The sequence below is a fragment of the Scardinius erythrophthalmus genome (genome assembly GCF_964197995.2).
Source record: "Scardinius erythrophthalmus genome assembly, chromosome: 15".
NCBI lineage: Eukaryota > Metazoa > Chordata > Actinopteri > Cypriniformes > Leuciscidae > Scardinius > Scardinius erythrophthalmus.
Window position 1 is genome coordinate 16,528,033 of NC_138235.1, and position 23,038 is coordinate 16,551,070.

A 23,038-nucleotide genomic window follows, 5' to 3' on the forward strand; every position below is an offset into this window, starting at 1 on the left:
ATACTGAAATCAACATGTTACTAAGTTATAACAGCATATGTGTTATTCAGTACAGTTGCAATTGTGTAAAAATGCACAATTTTGTGAAAATTGTCAATTTTTCTCAAAACAGAGAAGGAATGAGATATGTAACATTTCTAAATATAAATAACACTGATTTTCAGAAATATAAATATATGTGTGTATATATATATATATATATATATATATATATATATATAATAACCATGACAACAGATGAATGTGTAATTCACAGATGAATATGGTAAACTTACATTTAAAACTATTAAAAACATTTTTGTTAATTGAAATGAAGCTAAAAATAAAATTAAAATAATAGATGAAATAAATTAGAAATGTTGCCTTGGTATTTAACTGAAATAAATCGAAGCTCTAAAATGACTAACTTAAAGTAAATAAAAACTAAAAGTGAAATAAAAACAAATACATAAGTAGTAATATTTAAAAAGAGCAAAGAGTAATTAATATATAATCTAAAATTAATAAACTTAAAAGATTAATATTAATACAACTATAATAGTACATAAATAATACTAAAATAACACTGATTAGCGTAAACCTCTTGTGTTTATTATCGTGGTGTCATTAACCAATCAGCGCTGCTATGAAATGATTTTCCTGTGGCTCTATAGTAATTAGGTGGTTGGCTCAAAAACATATCAACAAATGCCAACAGAGCAGGTTACATCCATAGAGGTGATCCCACACCAGCCGAACAACTGGCAATGCTAACGATTAGCTTTCTTCAGAGATTATATGTTACCTATATAGACAGTAAAGACTCTTATGAAGCTCTGTAACAGAGCTGTAGTGTGTGACAGTGAGTGTTCCACGTTCCTACTTCAGAGCTGCTGTTGGAATCACGGACACCGCGTCACATGCACTCAACAAATCGCTAGTCATGCTAATATGACAGCTAAACTCCATCAAAACAGGCCCTCGTGAGAATGAGGGAGTTCAGCCTCCTGCTGCTCTTCATACTTCCCTCATCCCTCTCCCCATCTTTCGGCTCACCATGCGGATAAATCTCATTACGAGAGCGGAAAACCCCTCAATCCATATCCTCAGAGAGACTGCAGAACAAGTCCCCGACTGACCCCGACATTTCAGAACTGGGTGAGTCGTTGCTGTTGGGTATTTCTCAGACAGGAGAGCCATTTAACACCTTTCCTGCACCGTGGCCTGTGGGTTTACACTGTGGAGGACCATCTGGACACTGTGGTTGACGGTCGGACAGGATTGACCAGTGCAGTGTGACGATTGTGTACACCAAGACCACATGTGTGTGTTTACACTTACTGTATCAACAGATTTCAGCAAGCTGGCAGCAGTTATAGGTCATGGTTTCTCCTGCCAGCAAGCTTCACTATCACTATTGCTTAGCGATGGAGATTTAAACAAACCCCATACTGTGCATTAAAGAGGATCTAGCATGCTTTTTTACATGTTCAACTCTCTTTGTGTGTAATGTTGCTGTTTGAGTGTGAAAAAGGTCTGCAAAGTTACAAAGTCACTGCAAATGGAGTTATTCTCTATATCAGTAACACTGTTTCTGAACTCCCTGAAACGCCTGCAATCCTTTCTTCCGGGAATGAACGTGTGACAATATTTCTCTTTTAAATAATTTATGCCCTAGACACAGGCAAAAAAAGGGGTGGGGCCTGGTTGAGTTGAGTTAGCATTGTGTTGAAACTCAAGGTTATGATAAGTGACATTTCCAAAACAGACCTGAAACGGCTAATCAATCACAACACACTGGTCCTGCTGACCAATCAGAGCACAGTGCGCTTTTCAGACGGAGGGGCTTCATTGAGACAGAGGCTACGTTTTGAAATCGCATTCTCTATTAAGAAGGTACTTATTTTGAATAAGTAATTATGGCCGCTTAAAAATGATGTTCTCTAGACCTAATGTGCCAGAGAAACAAGTGTGCAGCCAACTTTAGAATTCTGTGCTTGAACTTCTGTTTTTGCGGTAGTTCTGTCTATTTCATGGCATCGCTGTCAAAGAGTAATTAGCCGGTGAAGTGGATTTACTTATTGTAAAGTTAAAGCTGCAGTCCGTTACTTTTTGGTGCTTTTGGCCCTATAGCGGTTAATATAATATATTTTAAAATGTAATGTATTCCTGTGATCAAAGCTGAATTTTCAGTATACTTCAGTTTTCAGTCACATGATCATTTTAATATGATGATGATTCGCAAGATTTTTTTTTTATCATTGTTAGATAGACCAAACCTTCAAACGGTAGTGTGCATTACTGTTCAAAAGTTTGGGGGCATAAGATTTTTTTTTTTTTTTTAAAGAAATTTATATTTTTTTATTCAGCAAGGATGCATTAAATTGATCAGAGTAAAGATGATCAAAGAAATGTTGTTCTTTAAACTTTCTATTCATCAAAAAACTGGAAAAAAGCATCATGATTTCCACAAAAATATGAAGCAGCACAACCATTTTCAACACTGTTAATAATAATAAATGTTTATTGAGCATCAAATCATCATATTAGAATGATTTTTGAATATGATGAGAAATGATGCTGAAAATTCAGCTTTGATCACAGAAATCAAGTAGATCCTGGCATTGCGTCGGGGTCCTGATCACACAGTCAAAATGTATTCTGCGACAACCAGCTGGATGTACAATATGCCTTACTTAACAAAGAATTTTTCAAAATTCATATTTAAAAATGAATGGGGAAAAAACCCTACATTGCACAAGCGGTTTGGAAAATGGATCTGTATTGGCAAACTGCAGAATTACAGGAACATCCCAAACACTAGCGAACACCCATGGCGGTACGTTTTTTGGCATTAAGAACTTCTTTTATACTGTAAAACGACCGTTGTTGAGGTCTTCAGCTCTTTGAAGTTTACAGTCACTGCAGGCTTTATCAGTAAACACTCGAGGGCTTCTCATAACAGACTAAACGCCTCACGTACACCGTAAAAACACCCAAATGGGATTTTTACGATGCTGACTGAATTCGTCTCCACATGTCCTAATGTACGTCTGCTCAAAGCAGATTAAAATTATTTCAGTGCTTAACTTCACATAAAGCATCTTAACTCTAAACTAGTCAGACGTGCTGCTTCACTGAGGCTTCGGCACACTTCTCCATAAGGCTATTTCAGGCTGTGGGAAAGTCAAAAGCCTGGAAATGTTGCTTCTCTCTCCATCACAGGCGTCGTTTGAAGCACGTTGAGCGTGAGAGTGACAAATCCCTTCCCTATGCTTCAGTGTCAGTGCTGAGTAAGCGTGTGAGGGCTGGCAATCGCTTTGATCCGAGACTAATCTCCGATTGTCCGTCCCAGCACTCCTGTTTGGGATCCTGACCACTCGGCATCATTACATCTCCGAGTAACAGCCACGGGGAGTGGGCTTTTCCACTTTACAACACACTAATATGAGAAGAAAAAATGGTGTATTGCCATCTGTAGTTTACATTCCATCCATCAGCGCGTTCTGTGTGTCAAGTGTGTATTATAGTAGCAGAAAAACAATATCAGTTGGAGACGTGGTGCACCGGTTGACGTGATGAGCTGTGGTGCACATACGACTGACAAAGGTTCAAGTCGAAAATAAATACATTTTAAAATTAAAAATTAAAATAAAAAAATTTACCATGAACAATATTTTAAGCTTAAAATTTTAAATTAAAATGTTTTAAATTAAAATGTACATATAACGATTAGGCTATGTTATGTTTGTGTTTTCTTTAGTTCCTTTGTTTTCTTTCTGTGTTTAGTTCCTGTTCCCGTTGTTAATTAGTTGCTACGGTTACTCATTGATTAGTTTATTATGTTCACCTGTTCCTAATCTAGTTTCCTTTGTTTGGATAAAATAAATGTATCAATAAAAAAAATAAAAAAATTAAATAAAACACTTTTAAAATTATCTCTAATAAAAGTAGAAAAGAAAATGTACTTACATTTTTTATTTTAAAATGAAAAGCAAAAAAAAGTATTATGTTCACATATAAAAGTATCTTTGTCTACTAAAGGGTGAGTTAATTAAAAAAATTATCTTAAAATAAAAGCAAAAATAAATTACATTTTAAACAATAATAACATAATATAATATTAAGCTTAAAATCTTAAAATAAGAATTCTAAAGTTAAAATGTTCAGAAATAGAAATAAAAAAAGCATTAGCTTCATGTTCACTTTAAAAAAAATATTTTAAAATGAAAAGCAAAAATACATTTAAAACTTAACATTGTAAAATTATAAAGCTGAAAATAAATTCATTTGCAGTTAAAAGTTAAAATTTAAAATGCAGAAATTAAATTTTAAATAAAAAAATACAGGTAAACTTAATATTTTTGAATTAAACACAAAATAAATAAATTTTAAGTAAAATTACAACATTTAAATGTAGAAATTAAATTTTAAAATGAAAAAAAAGTAAATTAAATAGAACAAAATAAATTTTAAAAACTTAAAAAGAAACTAGAAAATTACATTTAAAATAAATAAATAGTACATTGATGATATGCATATGTTAAACTTATTCAGATGTGACCACAATACAATCAGTTGATGGATAAATAGATCATTGTCAAGAATCTTTTACACAAGTACAGCACACAGTTTCTTTAACACAAAACGATGCACCCCGTCCCCTTTCCCTGTTGATGAGCAATATTTTCACACTTCTGAAGGCAGGTTTCTATTTCTGCTCAAACACTGCACATTTAATAATTCATTGCCTGTCCTCTGTACACACAACAAGAGAGACCCAGCTCTCAGAAAATGGGTAAGAGAAGCACATCAGATTTTGGACTACATCATCCATCATGCTCCGATCCCACTGCTAGCTTCCGGTTTGGGGAGTTACGGGATTGGGATTATCAGAAGCACATTAATCCATAATGCTGTATTTTAAACATAGCGCAAAGGGTTTGATAACACAAAAGCTGTACAAGATGTGGAAAATAAGGGCCATATCTGACCTAGTTCACTGGCAGGCTTCAGATCGCACACATCAAAGAGCAAATTCTGATCTAACTGTCTGGCTGGATGCCATTTCCAGGAGTCAGGGTGCACAGGTTTTTATCAGTCCACCGGGAAATAAAGTTCTGTTTACAAGGTGGCAGAGGCTGCTACATTTAGCACTTAATAAAAAGACAGTCACTGAATTTGGCAACGTTTGCAAGGTTCATGCCATCAAATTTTTGCACAATATTCGAGGGCTAACTAGTTTTCTTTGAGACGCTTAGCAGCCAATAAATGAGGCAAGCACATTTTTAAACTACCATTCTGGGGTCAGTAAGAGGTCTTTAATGTTTCTGAAAGAAGCCTCTTATAATCAAGCCTCAAGCCTGCATTTATTTGATCAAAAATACAGTAAAAACAGAGTAATATTGTGAAATATTGTGAAAAACTGTTTTCGATTGTAATATATTTTAAAATGTAATGTATTCCTGTGATCAAAGTTGAATTTTCAGCATCATTACTCCAGTCTACTGTAAAAAAAATTATATGATCAATAAGTTATGAGAACATAGGGTTTTACATTGCTTTAAATCATCAAGATAAGTTAATAATTATAGTTAATAGTAATAACTTTTTTTTACAAGTTATACAAGATTCAACTTTTTTAAGTCAGTTTAATGTTATTTAAGTTGAAATGACTCAAACATCCAAGTTGATTGTACTAAAAAAATGTAAAATTTTATTTTTACAGTAATCCTTCAGAAATCATTCGAATATGCTGATTTGCTGCTCAGTGCTCAATAAACATTTCTGATTATAATCAATGTTGAAAAGTTGCTTCATATTTTTATGGAAACAATGTTTTTTTTTCAGGATTCTTTGATAAATATATTTATAACAGCATTTATTTGAAACAGAAATGTTTGTAACGTTATAAATGTGTTGTCTTGAAATCAATTTCATGCATCCTTACTGAATCAAATTATTACTTTGTTCTAGCATTTAGCAAATACTTTTCCAAAGAGAAAAGCCCTTGTATCCAAAGAGACTTAAGAGATAGATGTCCTAGAAAAACCTATGATTGGGTTGCATTTCTCAAGGGAATAGGGGTGATAAAACTGTCGTGATCATTTTCCTGCTACTTTTCCTGCTATTGGTCCTTGTTGAGGTTAGACATGCAACCCAGATCCTGTGCTGATCTACATAGCCATTCATAGCCACTTTTTGCTCCAAGGTACAACCTGGCAGTCTAAAGCTCAGGAGTGCTGTCAAAATGAGGATTTTGAAGAATTGCACCAGTCGCTCTTTTCCATGTAATTACAAAGAAAGGGTACTGAAGCTTTCACGTCTCAAAGAGGATTCAAAATCACCATAAAAGGTGTCAAAAATGGTCAGTACCATTACTTTTACAATGTCTTAAAAACTTTTTTTAAGTGTGAAAGATTTGGTGGAAAATGTCCAATGGAGACATTTGTGTTTCCAAGAATGAATGAAAGTCTTATGGGTTTGGAAAAACATAAGGAAGAGTAAATGACGACAGAACCTTAAGTTGTGTGTGAAGTAATCCTTTAACCTGAGACACATGTTAGATGCTCATCCAGAACCTGCTGGTCTCACTGGTGTGCTTGAGACTTAACAACATTTTTCACAGCCTGACAACACCTCTGGGGTTTCAGAAACTCATATTGCTTTATAAACGTTGGTGGTCACACTCACACACACAAACTGCATCCCCCTTCAAAAAAAGAGACAAAGAGACACATCTCACAATCCAATCCATCAGCCGGCTCAGTGTCCGCTCTTCACACGCTGATTCTGCGTCCCATATTTCCCTGAGGACAGCTCAGACGTCGGAAAGCAATTTGAGTGCTAAAACAGTCATACATGCAGGCGGCAATAACCAATCCCTTGCTACAAACCCTCTTTTACTCATTTTTATCTCGTTTTGCACTGGGCGCCACATCTCTTGACCAGCACACGCTTATGGACTCCAGCATCAGGCTGACACGCGTGTCTTCTGGTCCGGGACTTTGACAGGGTCACCACCTCAGAGGCTGACCGCATTTTCCTCTACCCTCAGCTTTGAGATATGACAGACGATAAGATGACCTCTGAGGAACAAGAACTTGATGATGGGAAACGATCCATTCGCTTCTCGAAGAGTGGATTAAAAATCCTGCTATTTCAACTACACTTTATTAGAAATAATGAATCTTTATCTTGTAGTCAATAATGGATGTTTAATAAATAATCTAATTTAAATATATATATATATATATACACACACACAAATAAATTACTTTTAATTTTTTTTATAAAAACTACATGTAAATATTTGTATGTACTGTATATATATAATAATAAATATACATATATAAACACATTTTATTAAAATTCTATACATATATATAAATATTACATAGAATTATATATATATATTTTTTTTTAACTATACAATTCTAAAATATATAGGCTATATATATACATTACAATATATGTAGGCTATATTAAAACGTACAAAAATAATTAATATAATCTATTTAATTTAATTAATATATATATATATATATATATATATATATATATATATATATATATATATATATATATAATTTGTACTTTTGTATATACATTTTGTCAGTTTAATATACATATACTGTATGTGTATGTATATATATATATATATATATATGTGTGTATATATAGTTAAAAAATTGCAAATATATAGGCTATATATATATACACAGTATGTATATTAAAACTTACAAAAAATGTTTTGTATACAAATATAATTATTTGTAAGTTTTAATATACATATACTGTATATTGTGTGTATATATATATATATATATATATATATATATATATATATATATATATACAAATATTGTATAATATATATTTTTGTAATTTTTTATCAATTTTATAAAAAATAAATGTAAATATTTGCATATATGTTCATATAATATAGCATTTAATAAATATGCATATATAAACAAAAACATTTATATATATTTATATATTTATATTTATATACATAAATATTAAGAATAATAATTGAGAAATATTAGGGGAAGTATTTTAAGAAATCCTATTTGAAAAAAAAAGTTTAAAACAGCATTTTAAAAAGTTTCTGAATCAGTTTGCTGAAGGCTACTTCGTTTTAAATCATATCGTTTCGTTATAGATAAAAAAATGCTTTTGAATCACATATGAAAAAACAAATAAATTTCCATTTCACACCATTTGTTTGACTAATCTGGGGTTAGTCGGACAGGCGTCTGACCTGTTTTGTGATTTTGAGTAGTGAATAAAAAAAATCTTAATTTAGACAAACGGCATTTCATTATTCCATCAAATGGCAGGTTAATCATTAATTAACCTGCATCATCGGGTGTGTGTGTATGTGTGTGTGTGTGTGTGTGTGTGTGTGTGTGTGTGTGTGCAGACGCAGCCCCACAGCGCACAAATCCTCTCTTGCTTTTGTGGTTTAATTTTGGATGACTCACCCACTTTCCACCTTCTTCTGCAAAGGTGCAGGCAACCTCCACCCTGCCTCCACATCAGCGCACGAACCCACGCCCACACACACCACTGCAACCGGGACACATCGTGATCAAACACATAAAACACACCAAGGGCCTTTCAGCGCTCCACGGCGCGTTCTCCAGCAGGAGAACAAAGCAGAGTGACGGTTGATTGTCTATGGCAGTATAAAGTGCAACTGTCTTTTCCATCCACGATCAGATCTGTGAACCTGATGCTGAACAAACTCCTCTGAATCTTCATGACATTTCACAATGAAAGCGGCGTTACATAATTCTCACATGAATAATATATAACAGCCGTGTGAGACGCTTGAAGTGTACAGTATGCAGCAAAAAGACAAAGGGAGCTTCTTTAATAATCCCCCACTAAAAATCCATCAAACCTCAACCCTCAAAGAGATTTAGATTTTTTGGAATAGGCCTTGTTCTAGAAAAAGCATATTCCGGATGAGTTTCACCCTCATGTTTATGCACATGTCTCGAAGTTTCTTTGAGTGAAAGGGATGATTTAGACAACAGATCAAAAAATTCATATAAGAGCTACAGGGTTCACATTTCTGGTTTAAAACCCCTAAACCTATGTACTTGCCCCATAGACTTCAATTGTAAGTGCATTACTTTATAAAGACTTCTCATTTGTCTTGAAGGAATATTCCAGGTTCAATACAATCTATTTCAGCTTAGCTGTAAAGTTGCACTTTTTTATTTTTATATATACTGGTTACAGACGAAACAAGCTAAAAACTGTTTATGAATTTGTTTATTGCTTTTAACGGATTCGAAAATCATAACTTCATGTTGGTTATTTCAGCAGCATGCATGAAAAACAAGACGGTTATTCAAACTGGGAATAAATGACATTAAGAAAGCCAGCAAATAACGCTGAAGCGGTCCATGACTTCAGTCTAATGTGAAGCTGTCTACATGGCAAAATTAATCTCTCACTTACATCTTGTCATCTTGAGAATTCAGTCAGTGAGGGCGCGCACATACATATTCGGTGATCTCCGTGGTGACGAACCAAAACGCCTCTGATTGGACATTGCATTCACAAGCTCAACATAAACGTGTGTGATTGGTTATAATGCGCAACGCTGCAAACCACGCATTAACGTGATGGAATTTAAGCGAATCTACTGTAAATGTAAAGCTGCAAATTGACGATTTTCAATAATTTCACTTTAATCGTGATAGCCGTATAGATCTAGCTTAATCGTGCAAGGGCATTTTTTGCCAACTTATCTCTGGGGGCATTTTTGCCCCAAGCCACCGTTAATTTCTGACTCTAATTCCATTATATGTTTTGACCTCAAAACTACAGCCTTTGATCATAAAACTAAGCATTTAAAAATCTTAATAAGACATATTTTAGGAAATATTGACAACTGATATTTATATGCATTTTATTCAAGTAGTCTGCTACTGTTACAAGTATCTCAATGATTACAATAATGTTTATTTTATATAGCGCCTTTCTACAATCTCAAGATCGCTTAATTTAATATTAAAACATATAATCATGATTTACAAGTTATCAGAATTTCATCTTATTTTTTCTCCATGTAAATATCAGCAACTGATGTATATATTAAGATGTATAACCCACAATATTCCTTTAAGATCTTTTTTTCACTGTAATGTGGGATTTTAAAACATATATTATTCAATTTCATTGCAGTTTGGAACAAGTATGTAGAATACAACATTTCTGGCTCTGTTTCTCTAATGTTCCTCTATTTGTCACTGTACATAAACCGCTCTCCGTCTATTTGTCTTTTTCACAGCTGTGTGAGGTGTTCGCATGCGGTCATGGACTATGGGGGGCAGCGGTGGAGTGAAGCGGTGCAATCGCAGGTTAATGGTGCACTCATTGATTTTATGCTGCTTGAAAGCCATGGCAGGTTTACGCCTGACAGAGTTATGAAAAATGCAGTCCCAGCTGAATTTGACCAACCGCTCATCTGCCATCTATCTTTCCTTAACCTCTCTTCTCACTCTGAGGCAAACGCACTAAACTGTTACATGTGGCATTTCGTCTTATTCACTGATCATCCGCAATTCAGCAAAAGTAGCTGTGGAATATGTACATATGTAAATTAAGCCATTGCAATTTGTTCAGTGCAAACACACCTCCTTTTCAATGTTAATGAGGTACATTACAGATTAAAAGTCAGGACTGTTTCAATAAAAGTTTAATTTGACATAGCATTTCCCTCACAAGTTAGCCTGGGAAAACCCTGACGAACTTCCGGCAAATTTGAGATTTGCTCTGCAAGTCTGTCTGGCCAAGAGCCCATTCAAGCCCATTTCCAATTTTTCCAAATCGAGGCACCAATCACAAACGTTGAGGCGGGCTTTACACGATGACGATCGCTCTGATTGGTTTTAGGTCTGTCCAATTGCGCCCAGAGGCATTTGAGCGATGTCTGTTGGTTACGCCCCTTTGGAAATGTGCTGTGAATGAACCTTCCCCAGACCCACTCTCAGTTACAACTGAGAAGGGTCTGGTGTCAACCAGGCTACAAGTGATGTAAACCAAAGACTTTAGTGCAATGCGCAATATAGAGCTGGTAAGTCCCGCCCCTTCCGCTAACCCCACTGGACCTCTAGGTTGAAAAATCGTCAATGCAAGTGAATGGGAGAAAATAATTATTTTCTGGTCCCGTTTGAATTGTGCCATGAATGTGAACATATGTTGTCTGTGAATTTTTAATATTATTTTTCGTGTAAAGAATGCTACAATTTAGCGGGTAGAAGTTTGATACGGTTAGACTTTGTGTGAGAGCACTTTGTGGACTACAACTCTTTGCTACTTTCGACGCGTTTGAAACGTCAACACCACTACCACGGATCCCGCTAAACATGGCTGTGTCTTTGGTGCACTTCACCGCCTTCTTTCAGGGAGAGGACAAAATCGTTGAGGTTGGCGAAAACCACGGGTAAGTCAACTTTATGGGGTGACGTCACATAGGCGATAATGTAGTCTTTCTCGTTATGTCTTTTCCACAACTGCTAGCCGAAGAATCATACCATATACTGTCAAACTCGTAACATGAAAAATTATATAAAAAATTCACAGACAACATATGTTCACATTCATGGCACAATTCAAACGGGACCAGAAAATAATTATTTTCTCCCATTCACTTGCATTGAGGATTTTTCAACCTAGAGGTCCACTTGGGATTTTACGGATGGGCGGGACTTACCAACTCTATTGTGGAATAAGTCCCGCCTTCTAAATAAACAATCGCCAATTGGTAAAATCATTGTGTCACTGCAGCTGCTTAGGACTACACATGCGCATTGGCCATTCCAGCCAGAAAAATTCATTTTTTTGTCATGATTTGAGCATTTAGAACTGAAATTTATGAGACATTTGTTGTCAGAGTTCATAGTTGATTTCGAAAATGAAATGTACTCGTGAGTGTAGTGAACAGCTTTGGAGAATTTGATTTCACTATTCGAAGAGATAGGAGCTGTACTTGCATGACTGAAATGACTGCACCAGATGCGTTTCAAAGATGGCCGCCAACTGAAATGACTTGCCTTAAAGGGATAGTTCACCCAAAAATGAAAATTCAGTCATTAATTACTCGACCTGATGTTGTTCCAAACCTGTAAGACTTTCGTTCATCTTCGGAACACAAATGAAGATCTTTGTGATGAAATCTGAGAGATTTCCGTCCCTCCATTGATAGTCTACCCAACTACCACTTTCAAGCCCCGGAAAGGTAGTAAAGAGATCATTAAAGTAATCCATGTGACCATTTGACCTAAATTTTATGAAGCGACACAAGTGCTTTTTTTGCGCAAAAAAACATAATTTACCACTTTATTTACAAAATATTAATCTCCAACGCACATTCACAACAACATCTGCTCTCAAATCAACATAACACGCATGTGACAGTGCTCTCGTGAATTAAAATTTTGTAAATAAGTGGTAATTTTATTTTTTGCTCAAACAAAGCACTCACAATGCTTTAATGGATTACTTTAATGATGTCTTCACTGCCTTTCTGGTGACTGAAAGCGGTAGTTGTGTAGCTGTCAATGGAGGGACAGAAAGCTCACAGATTTCATTAAAAAGATCTTCATTTGTGTTCTGAAGATGATCGAAAGTCTTACAGGTTTGGAATCGCATGAGGGTGAGTAATTAATGACAGAATTTTCATTTCTGGATGAACTATCCCTTTAAAGGGACTTTGTGTAAACTCACTAATTGGACAGAGTTTGCTGTATCGCTCCAAAAATTATGGAGGTCGAGCCACATTCTAAGTCATGAAACTAATAATGAAAACTGACATTCATTGACCTTGCTCACCACTAATCAGGTTGATAATAATGTGTTTAGTTTATTTTTGATATGGCAGGCAAGCATAACGGCATGAATAATTCATAATCTGGTTTTTGCAGCTAATTGGGTTACTAACAATCATTAGAGTCCTCTGTAGTTCTCAGAACACTCTACCTATTGATCAGAGGAATCGATACGACACAAATCTATTCATCACGTTCAATAAAACACAACCACACTGGGAATGAACGCTTTAGTGACCTTTCCATTCATCCGCAAAGGAAGAAAGAAGGAAAAACGGGTCCAAAGAACAGAAGAAGTGAGAGAAGTGAATCAGAGAGAGAGAGAGAGAGTGCGAGAAAGAGAGAGCTAAAACGCCTCTCATTCCACAACTCATCAGTTCCACTAGGGACCGCGGGATGCTTTCATGTGGAGGTGCATGCATAAATAAACAAAATTAATTTAACAAAGAAAACTCCAGAAATAGAGCCCTCTCATCCTCCAATGACTTTAGTAAAAGCCTCACCTGCTATACTAGGGAATGAAAGAGCTTCTTTGAGAGTCTAATACCCTGCAGCTATATTGGGCTCATTCTACAAATAGGGTGTAAAACATGACTCAAAACTGACAAATAAAGAGCATACTTAAAAATGTGCTTGACCACTACTGTATGAAATGACAAAGGAGGTCAAGCTAAATATTTTATGAGCTGTTCGATTTTCTATTCATTTCTAAAATTTGGGACTTGGAATAAATTTGAATTTACGGTAGGAAACCATGCACATGAAATGTGTGCCAGAGCTAAATATTACACATTTTTGGTACATAAACAATTCGAATTTTAGTAATGAATAGAAAGTCCTTGTTCTTATTCTCCCGAGCGTTTCTATAAGTTTATTGTTAATAAAGCCTTGTTGATGCAACCAGAAACCTAACAGTAATGGAGAGTTCACATGAATCAATCAGCTTTATTGGATCTGACAGCGGCTACATCACAAACCATGAATAAATGATTTCATAATGCCCTGTCTGTAAATTAAGGTTTTATATGGACACTTACTCCTGTCCAGTAATGAGTGACCGTTGATACTTTTATCTATGCAACAACGTTAGCCAATCATAAAAGTGGGCGTTTACTGACAAGCCTTAAAACCACTTCAGTAATCATTATAAATTTACTGGTAGAAGATTTTTTGGGTATAATGTCACAGTTCAGTTTTATTTTGCTATCCTCACTTACATAAATGCACTATAGTGTCCTGCACCCACCAGTAAAATACATATCAACAATTATATCTGGTGTCTGAATAATTTTTGGTTTGACTGTACATATATACTTATGTACAGTTAATATATATTGTGCAAAAACTTTATTAATATTATAAGTGAACCTCTACCGAACAATATATATATATACTGTATATATATATATATATATATATATATATATATATATATATATATATATATATATATGAAGAGTTCAGATGCAAAAGCCTCTAAGTGCCATCTGAAATTTTCTTCTAGAATGATAATTTTTATAAAGCTTGTATATTTAAGTTAAGTAATTTCACTTAAATGACAATTAATAGGTAATTTGCATTGCCTTTTAAGTGAAATTATTAAACTTAAATATACGAGCTTGATAAAAATGATCATTCTAGAGAAAAATTTCAGATGGCACTTAGAGGCTTTTGCATCTGAACTCTTCATATATATATATATATATATATATATTGTTATTGCTAACTAAAACTAAAACTTAAAAAAAAGTAAGTAAACAATAAAATAAAGCCACAAATCTTTTTAAAATAGATTAAAAACTTAAACTTAAAAAATATAAATGAAAAATTTAAATGTGGCCTTGCCAGCGAACTAAAATAAATAAGTTGAAGTAAAATGACTAAAATTATAACTGAAATCAAAATAAATAATAAATTAAAGCTATAGCAATATAAAGATTGGGACAGACCAAAAGCACAATTTTAAAGCACAACAGACATTTAACACATTATACAGTTTTTCTGAATTGCTAAAACACTAAACCCTATTCTTTGAACCAAATTCTCAATAGCCTAAACCAATTTGTCGAATAAATCCCTTTTTCTGTAAATCGTTAAACAAGTTCAGGTAGTTAAAACAAACACTGTTTGCAAATCTCATGCACTCTTTTTTTCAAAACTCTGAACACATTTTCACTCACTAAAACACAATCTCTCATTGGCCTTGATTCTGCAGTTGCACAAATCTTCTGAGTGACTATAACATGCTTTTCATTTTGAGTTTTGTACTGTAACCTTTTTGGCTTTTGCACTTTTGCAAGTGGTGAATATACAGAGCTTTGATTGGCCTACTATACAATATCCATTATGATACTACACTTGCAGTGCATACAGTATACCATTTATTCACCATACTACTGTACGTTGTCATAACCATACTTTTTTATGTAATTGGAAGATTAGTTTACTTTGTTACAATATACTTTTTTTCTGTAAATGCATGCTTTGGATTCAGTGTTCTCCATTTTTTGATGTAGTGTCTAACACATGATCTGTAGTGTTTATAATATTGACTCGCTGTGTGTATGATCTGAAAGCATTGTTTGATTTTGTGCACAGATAAAATGGTTTTGAGGCAATTGTTTGATTTTACCAGAAGAGTCTTTGAGAATTATCTCTGAATGTGGTTTGACAATGAGTTTTGTGTTTAAGGTTTTGAGAAAATGAGTGATGGTTTCAAGAAATGTGTTTTAGCAATTCAGAAAAACTGTATTTACAACTACAGTTTACGTGTACTAGCATATTTAATATTTATATAAAAAAAAAAAAACATATATAGGATTTAATGCTTTAGTTTAAAGTAACAGGACACCAGTTTTCATGAAAAGTGTCCTCAGCATCACACACTAGCAGAACGCCTAACATGGACCCTCCAGTCTGCACATTCTGCAAGTGCATAAAAATAGGCACGTTTCAAAGAACATGCTCCTAGTACCATTCAAAATCTTGAGCAAAAGATAGCAATGCAAAGCTAACAGCGCAACACAGCTGAGCAGCATTTTAGCATATGTGCTTGCGTCTTGCAGGCACTTGCTAAAAATAGACTTGCACTGGTGTCTGCCGTTGCTTCACATAACACTGGTAAAAGGGGACAGCGCAGCAAGGGTGTGTGTGTTTGTGTGTGTGTGAGCGCGTTCCTGCATGCTCTTCATTTGTAAGACCACAGCTTCTTTGAACTACCACAACTGATTTCCTATACCTCACACCGTCTCACTCTTTCAGCTCCTGGCAAACTGCAGACTGTTGCGCCTCGCAACAACGTGTAGGTGTTGTTTTGATAAGGATGCAGTTGCCGTTTGCCAGGGCGACGGCGCAGAGATTATGTGATTGTAAATAAACTATAAATAAACAATGCAATGTCTTGATCTCGTTCTCCATGGTTCCATTCAACTGCATTTAACAGTCTGTTCATAGTCTGTTTTAATACTTCCTGTTGCTTTTGCACACATTGGTGAGCGGAACATCTCAGTAATAGTAATACAGAGGGTAAATAAAAGGGGTCGCCATGATGTCTGCCTTCCCTGCAGAGTGTTGGGTCTTCAGAAACTGATATGTGTTGGGATCATCCAAGTTATAGGAGGTGCACGTCTTTTTGCGCAATGTAAGGCCTGTAACATTCTCTACACAATGTGGATGCAAACGCTCATTGTATATATGTTAATGTCATTGCATAACAAAATATGTTAGACCACAATTTATAACGCGCGAATGTTTCTCAAAACTTTGGCTAATGTTCTGGCAAGGTTCTCAACAAATGTTCATTCAAAGTTATCTGGTCTTTAATAATGTTCTCAAAATGTTACATTATTTATGCATTGTTCATGGAGTGTTTCTTTTTTTTTCATCTAACACTTTATAAATGTGGCTACTTCAGAACATTTAGAGAACATTAAAAAAGTAACAATTTGCAAAATGATCAAATGGAATATTACATTAGCGTTCCAATAACCAAGAAAAAAACTTTTTTGAAACATTTAAAAAGCTGGTCGCTTTGAACATTCAGAGAAAATTCACAAATAATTTTTTCATAACTTAATGGGAACAGTGGCTAAGAAAGTCTTGCTGTGCAAGTTAGTTATGGAACATTCAAGTCATGTCAGAAAGATCGTATTTACAAGTTGAACAACACATAAACGTCACCGTCACTTCAAAGCCGTAGTTATTATGAGTAGGAAACTCAGTTGGAAATTTTCTTTGGGGGCATGTCAGTGAAAAAAACAGCATCTGTTTTGATGATATATTTGTTCAAATGAATGAAATTATTGTTTTACAATACAATTGTATTATTGATACAATAATTAAACTGATCAATAAGTTATGACATATAAGATATGATCAATAAGTTATGACAACATATGTTTTTACATTGCTTTAACTCATCAAAATAAGTTATGCAATTTTCAACTTTTTTTTTTATAAATTATACAAGATTCAACAAATTAAAGTCAGTTTAATGTAATTTAAGTTGAAATGACTCAAACATCCAAGTTGATTGTACTTAACAATTTAGAGTCACTATGATAAGCCTATTCTAAGTGTTTATATTTTAGACCTGTCGGGATGGTTTTCACGGAAAAATTGCATACATACATCACTCACTCCTGTGTGTATCTCGTCATATCCGTATATAGAGAAAAGTTGACGCATATATGGTGTGAGAGTGTCACAGGTTATTCCGGATCAGCTAAATCTCCAAAACTCCAGGGAATCATCCGTTTAAACAAACGCTGAACAGAGGAGAGTCTGCTGGCAAAAAGAGACCACAACAGAGCTCGTAATAAACCCAGAATCAACATTGGCTTGGCTTTTTGGAGATGGCGAGAACTGAGGGATTTGAAAAGTTGTGAAAGCGACGCAAGATGCGTTGAGTGTGTATTACTCAACAGGTGAGTAAGGTATATTATTGAACAGATGAATTGCCATATGTAGCTCTCTAACAGAGTTACAGAGTACATTATCTATACTCATCCGCACTGTCACGCAGTGCCGAAGCATAACGTTCTTCTGCAAAATGCATGCATTTGTAGAAAAAATCTTGTTGAATACATCAGCATCTTGCTCCGGTGATTTGAACGCATCTGAAGTCGTTATTATGACTTTATGAGGGCAAACCCTCTTTTGGCATTAAAAAACTACTGTCAGGATTTACTAAAGACGCTGCAAAGACTCCACAAATTAGCGCTGAAAAGGCATGGACAGGGTTATTTTTGCGGCTGACCATATTGGATATGTATTTATAGGAGTTTCCCTTTCAGACACAAAATTTATGGGAGGAGAGTATTTAAATGAATCATGCAAGGTGATTTACTAAGGTTTGAGCTCATCAATTTACTGGTATTTGCGTAAAAATAGCATGTCTTAAACCAGACGCTAATTTGCGCTGCTCTTGGTAGATTGTGTTGGTCATTATGGAAATGATCCGGATGAATCTTGAGTTCTTTAAAGGGATGGTATAATGCCCTTTTCACAAGATATAAAATAAGTCTCTGATGTCCCCAAAGTGTGTATGTGAAGTTTTAGCTCAAAATACCCCACAGATGTTTTTATAAAGCATGTTAAAGTTGTCACTTTTTGAGGGTGAGCAAAAACGCACCATTTTGTGTCTGTTCCTTTAAATGCAAATGAGCTGCTGCTCCCGGCACAGGGGGCGGAGCTTCAGGAGCTTGTGTCCTTTTACCTCACACAGACATGCACTGAAAATTTCTAAAACTTTTAGCCTTTTATGTTCAAACCGAAGTCAGACAGATGGAGAGACACAAGAAGAAGTGACAACATGTAGACAACATTTCTGAATGGTTAGTTAGTGAATTTATGTAGCTTATGTGTAGTTATATTCTAGTCATTGATTAGCATATTCTGTCTTGATAATCTATAAATCACGTTCCCGGGGACGGGTTTATGTAAATTTTAGGGTTGGTGATGTCACTAACCCGGGAGGAATGTCGTGTAGTCCCTACCAGCCGTTTGTTGTAGTCCTTAAAAAGCAATTTCTTTAAAAGAAAATACTCCCTTTGCTTTGAACTTTGGGAGTTGTAACTTTGCAGATGTTCTTTATGCTCAAATAGCAACATTACACACTAACTAAAGTTAGAAAAGTGAAATCATATTCAACCACCCCTTTAATTTTCGTGTCGTCAGTAGATCATGCGCAGAACTTTCCACTCCCATCGGCGCTTTTGTGGGATTATCCTCTCGTGCTAATTCGCCTTGTTTAGTAAATCTGGACCCTAAATGTCAATGTGTCCCCTAGCGCCCCCTAGAGTGCTGAGATTTGTTGCCACCACAGCAACACAAAAACATGCTTTCGCAATATATTTGCCAAACATTTTCATCTGCATACTTGTGTGAAGTAACATTCTGTACTTGATATCCAGTATAATTCTCAGCTCTGAAGCAAAATCAGTTAAGAACAAGATTTTGGCCTAAGTCAACCATGTTCCACAACCACCAAAATCTCTTCATCTCTTTCAGTTTTTACCTCTCTTGCAGATCTGTGGCTGAATTCATGGCGGATGCTCTGCAGCTCAAATACATTCTGCACTTTTCCTGTTGTGAACTACTGTAGTGAGCTACACCGACTACAAACCAGGACTCAGCATGGGCCTAAAGAGGACATGGAAAGCTGATCTCAGACCATCCTCAGAAAAATAGGTCAATACGCATCAGCCGCGACCACATACAAAAGTTCCTTCACTTGGACTGGAAAAAACCATCTGTTCGTGTCCTGTCTCTCTCTACACAGCTCCAACGTTTCCTCTTCTAATTAAAGGTGACATGCCCCTTTTCACAAGATGTAATGTAAATCTATGGTGTCTCCAGAATGTGTTTGTGAAATTTCAGCTCAAAATACCCCACAGATAATTTGTTATAGCATGTTAAAATGGACACTTTTTGGGTGTGAGCAAAAACGCGCCATTTTTGTGTGTGTGTCCCTTTATTGGCTGTGCAGACGGAACGACAGAACAGTCTGCATGCTTTGCTCCAACTTTTGCCATTGCGTTAGAACTGGTTACACTGTTGTCGCTTGAAAACCCAATGGTGGCGCCAAGGGTGGAAACGTGCAGATTAAGGGGCGGTAATAAGGGCGTAAGGACCCCCTTCCTACGTCAGAAGGGGAGGGAAATCTTTATCGGCTTATTTTTTGACATGCTTGCAGAGAAAAACTTACCAAAACAAAGTTACTGGGTTGTCACTTTTCACTAGCCTAGAAATCTAGACGCACCCTAGCGGCAGCAAAATGTATTTTGCAGTCAGGGTAGTCTAGCAACTCTCCATTGACTTTCGAGCTGCAAAAACATAAATTGGGTCAGGCCAATCACGTCGCTTATAGAGTAGGCGGGCGGGCTTAACATAATGACGACAGAGTTGCGACGGTTCCCTACTACTTCTGTTGCTACTGCTGGAGAACAGTCTTTCAAATCGGCTTTGGCCGCGACTCTGGAGGACTTGGAGTTAAGTTTTTCTTTGAGAAAAGTGCAAAGAAGGGCACTTAAGTCATTCTTAAAAAAGGAAGATGTGTTCGTAGTTTTGCCGGCCAGATTCAAAAGTTGAATCTATCAACTAACGCTCTGGTTGGTTGAAGCGCTGTCCTATTGCGTGCAGAGGGAATTTGAAAGACAGCCGTTTATCCCGCCCCTCGGATTGAGCCGTGACTATGGTGAGTCGCCAGACCTAACATCTTGATGTAGGTCTGGCTTGCCAGGCTAACTTTTCACGTTTTCTGGGTTGGTAGATGCACAGGGGACCCGATTATAATACTTAAACACAGAAAAAGTCAGATTTTCATGATATGTCCCCTATAATATTCATATTACGGAGCACCACAACTACACACATACTTCAGTAGTAGGAACTATCAATGCTAATCACAAACCGGTGGCTGCGTTGACCTATTCCACGAAATGTTACTAAACTAAATCGATGTCGCGGTTAGTTACATCACACCAATGTCAAATTCACGCCATTCTATTGACACAAATGCTTTATCCCATTATTTGCAGGTTTTTGCTACCCTTCGGAGATTATGGGGTTGGCATTTTAAGCACTTTAATGGCAGCGAACAGTCAAAGTGATTAGGCAACAAGGGTGATAAGGAGTGAAAATAGATAAAGGCTATTATGCCCTTTGCCCTGAGGAAATGAATCAATATTGTGTAGTGTTATGGATGAAGCCTGTTAGTCTAATGCGTATCACAACAGGCCCCGAAATACTCCTAAGTGCTTAAATGCCTATTGAGTTTGGTGCAGCCCACTCCTATTTCCTGACCATATGATAGCCAGTGATGAGAAATAGAGAGAGAGGGGGTTCCTGTCTGCCTGGATGAGAGGAATGGCAACATGAATCTCACTTTCTGTCATCCACGGTGGAAAGAGAGAAATGAGAGGGCTGTTCCTCGGGTCATTGACTCTCAGACAGAAGATGATGTCTGATGTGAACCAAGCGCATGCAGGTCGTTCTCCTGTTCAGGTGTGAATAACAACACGGTTGCACTCTTAAAAGTAAAGGTTCGGAAAGGGTTTTGCAGCCTGACACCACAGGAGAAGTTTTTCAAAAAGTTTCAGAAAGAAAACCATCTGTGTACTGGTGCTCTAAAAACCCAGAAACCAATAGACTCTTATGAAAAATGGATTCTGAATGGCAGCAAATAAGGGTTCTTTGGCTTGCGGAAGCATTTTTTTGGTGCTGATTAGAAACCTGCTTTTTAGGTTTTATGAAAACAAGAGTAAATTGTCATCATTCAACACATATACTTCCAGGTGGAAGATGAAGACAAGCGTTTTTTCCTTTTATAAAAATAAATAGCATAATGAGTTATTCCCAATAAGACCAGAAGCGTGCATGAAGAAGGTAAATATGGCCAATTTTGATTTAATGTTGAGCATAAACCCAAACACAAAGAACTATTTCAGCATAAAAGGGCTTTAATATGGTTCTAAATTATTAATACCATAACCGCCTTAGACAGAAACGCTTTTATATGTCAAACATAACAGCAGTAAACACTAGCAGGTTTTTCCCTTCACTGAAAAGCACATAAAATAACACTTCATTTCAACATTTATTCCCCTGATCCAGTCCAGTTTCCAAAGTTATCAAGAGAATTTCATTAAGTTACTGCAACTTAATGTTTAAAGAATTCAATTAACACAGAAATTGGAGTTTAAATTACACACAATATTAAGTTAATGTAATGATCAACATTATTATGTCAACAGCGCTCAACAAAATGTTTGCAACTTAAAAGGTTTAATTAAATAAATAAATTGCAATGCATTTATTTAAGTTATGGTTATGGTCTCCTGAATTATTTTTTAGAGTGTTTAAAACTATGACGTCATTTATTCACCCCAGGGTTATCAATAAAACCGAAACCGAAATTTAAAATAAATAAACATTTAACATGATGTGCAAAAATATCTTAACCAAAAACTGAAATTATTAATAAAAAATAAAAAAACTATAATAGTATCTCAATGGTACTAAAATAACACTGACTGCCCCTCATGTAATGTCAAACCTCTATGAAAGAAGATCATTTGAAAACTGTCTCAGAGTTGTTTCAGACTCAGAAAGACATATTCTTTAAAAGTACGGTTTTTGGTTCTGAATATTTTTACACTACAAGGAACCTCCAGATGTTGAAGGTCCTTCAACACACCTCAAGCTCAACAGTGTAGTCTAGTTAAGGGTTAAGGGTTAGTTCAAGAAATAGTTCACCCAAAAACCTGTTCTGTGGAACAAAAATACGAGATTTTGAAGAATGTTCATAACCAAACAGTTGAGGTGAACTTTGATGTTGTCGTACAGGTTTGGAACGACGTGAGGTTTTCATTTTTGGCAAACTATCCCTTTAAGGTGACACACTGAAGAACCTTAAAGAAGAGCTTCATGTGTCATTCATTTTGGGAGATCCCCCAACACTTCTCAGTACAGTTCATCCGTTCCAGAAAACATGTTGACCACCTTGCGTAACTGTCACATACACAGCAGGTTTCCATCCGCTTGTACCCCTCCTCTTGCAATGCGTAGTGTTAATTATTAAGGGATTTTCATACAGTCATTGCGTCTGGTGCCCTAAACCCTCCGTCACACATATTCCACTCCAATCCATAGGGACTGTTCATTTTCCCTCCCACTCTCTCTCTCTCTCTCTCTCACTCACTTCAGCTCAT

The 23,038-nt window shown here is 35.8% G+C and overlaps 1 protein-coding gene across 1 annotated transcript in view; it reads right to left on the reverse strand.

Annotated features, from left to right (window-relative positions):
• The window catches only part of LOC308702826 (uncharacterized protein), a 51,224-nt gene that overhangs the window by 25,402 nt on the left and 2,784 nt on the right, over positions 1-23,038 (reverse strand). The gene's annotated exons all lie outside the window — the stretch shown is intronic.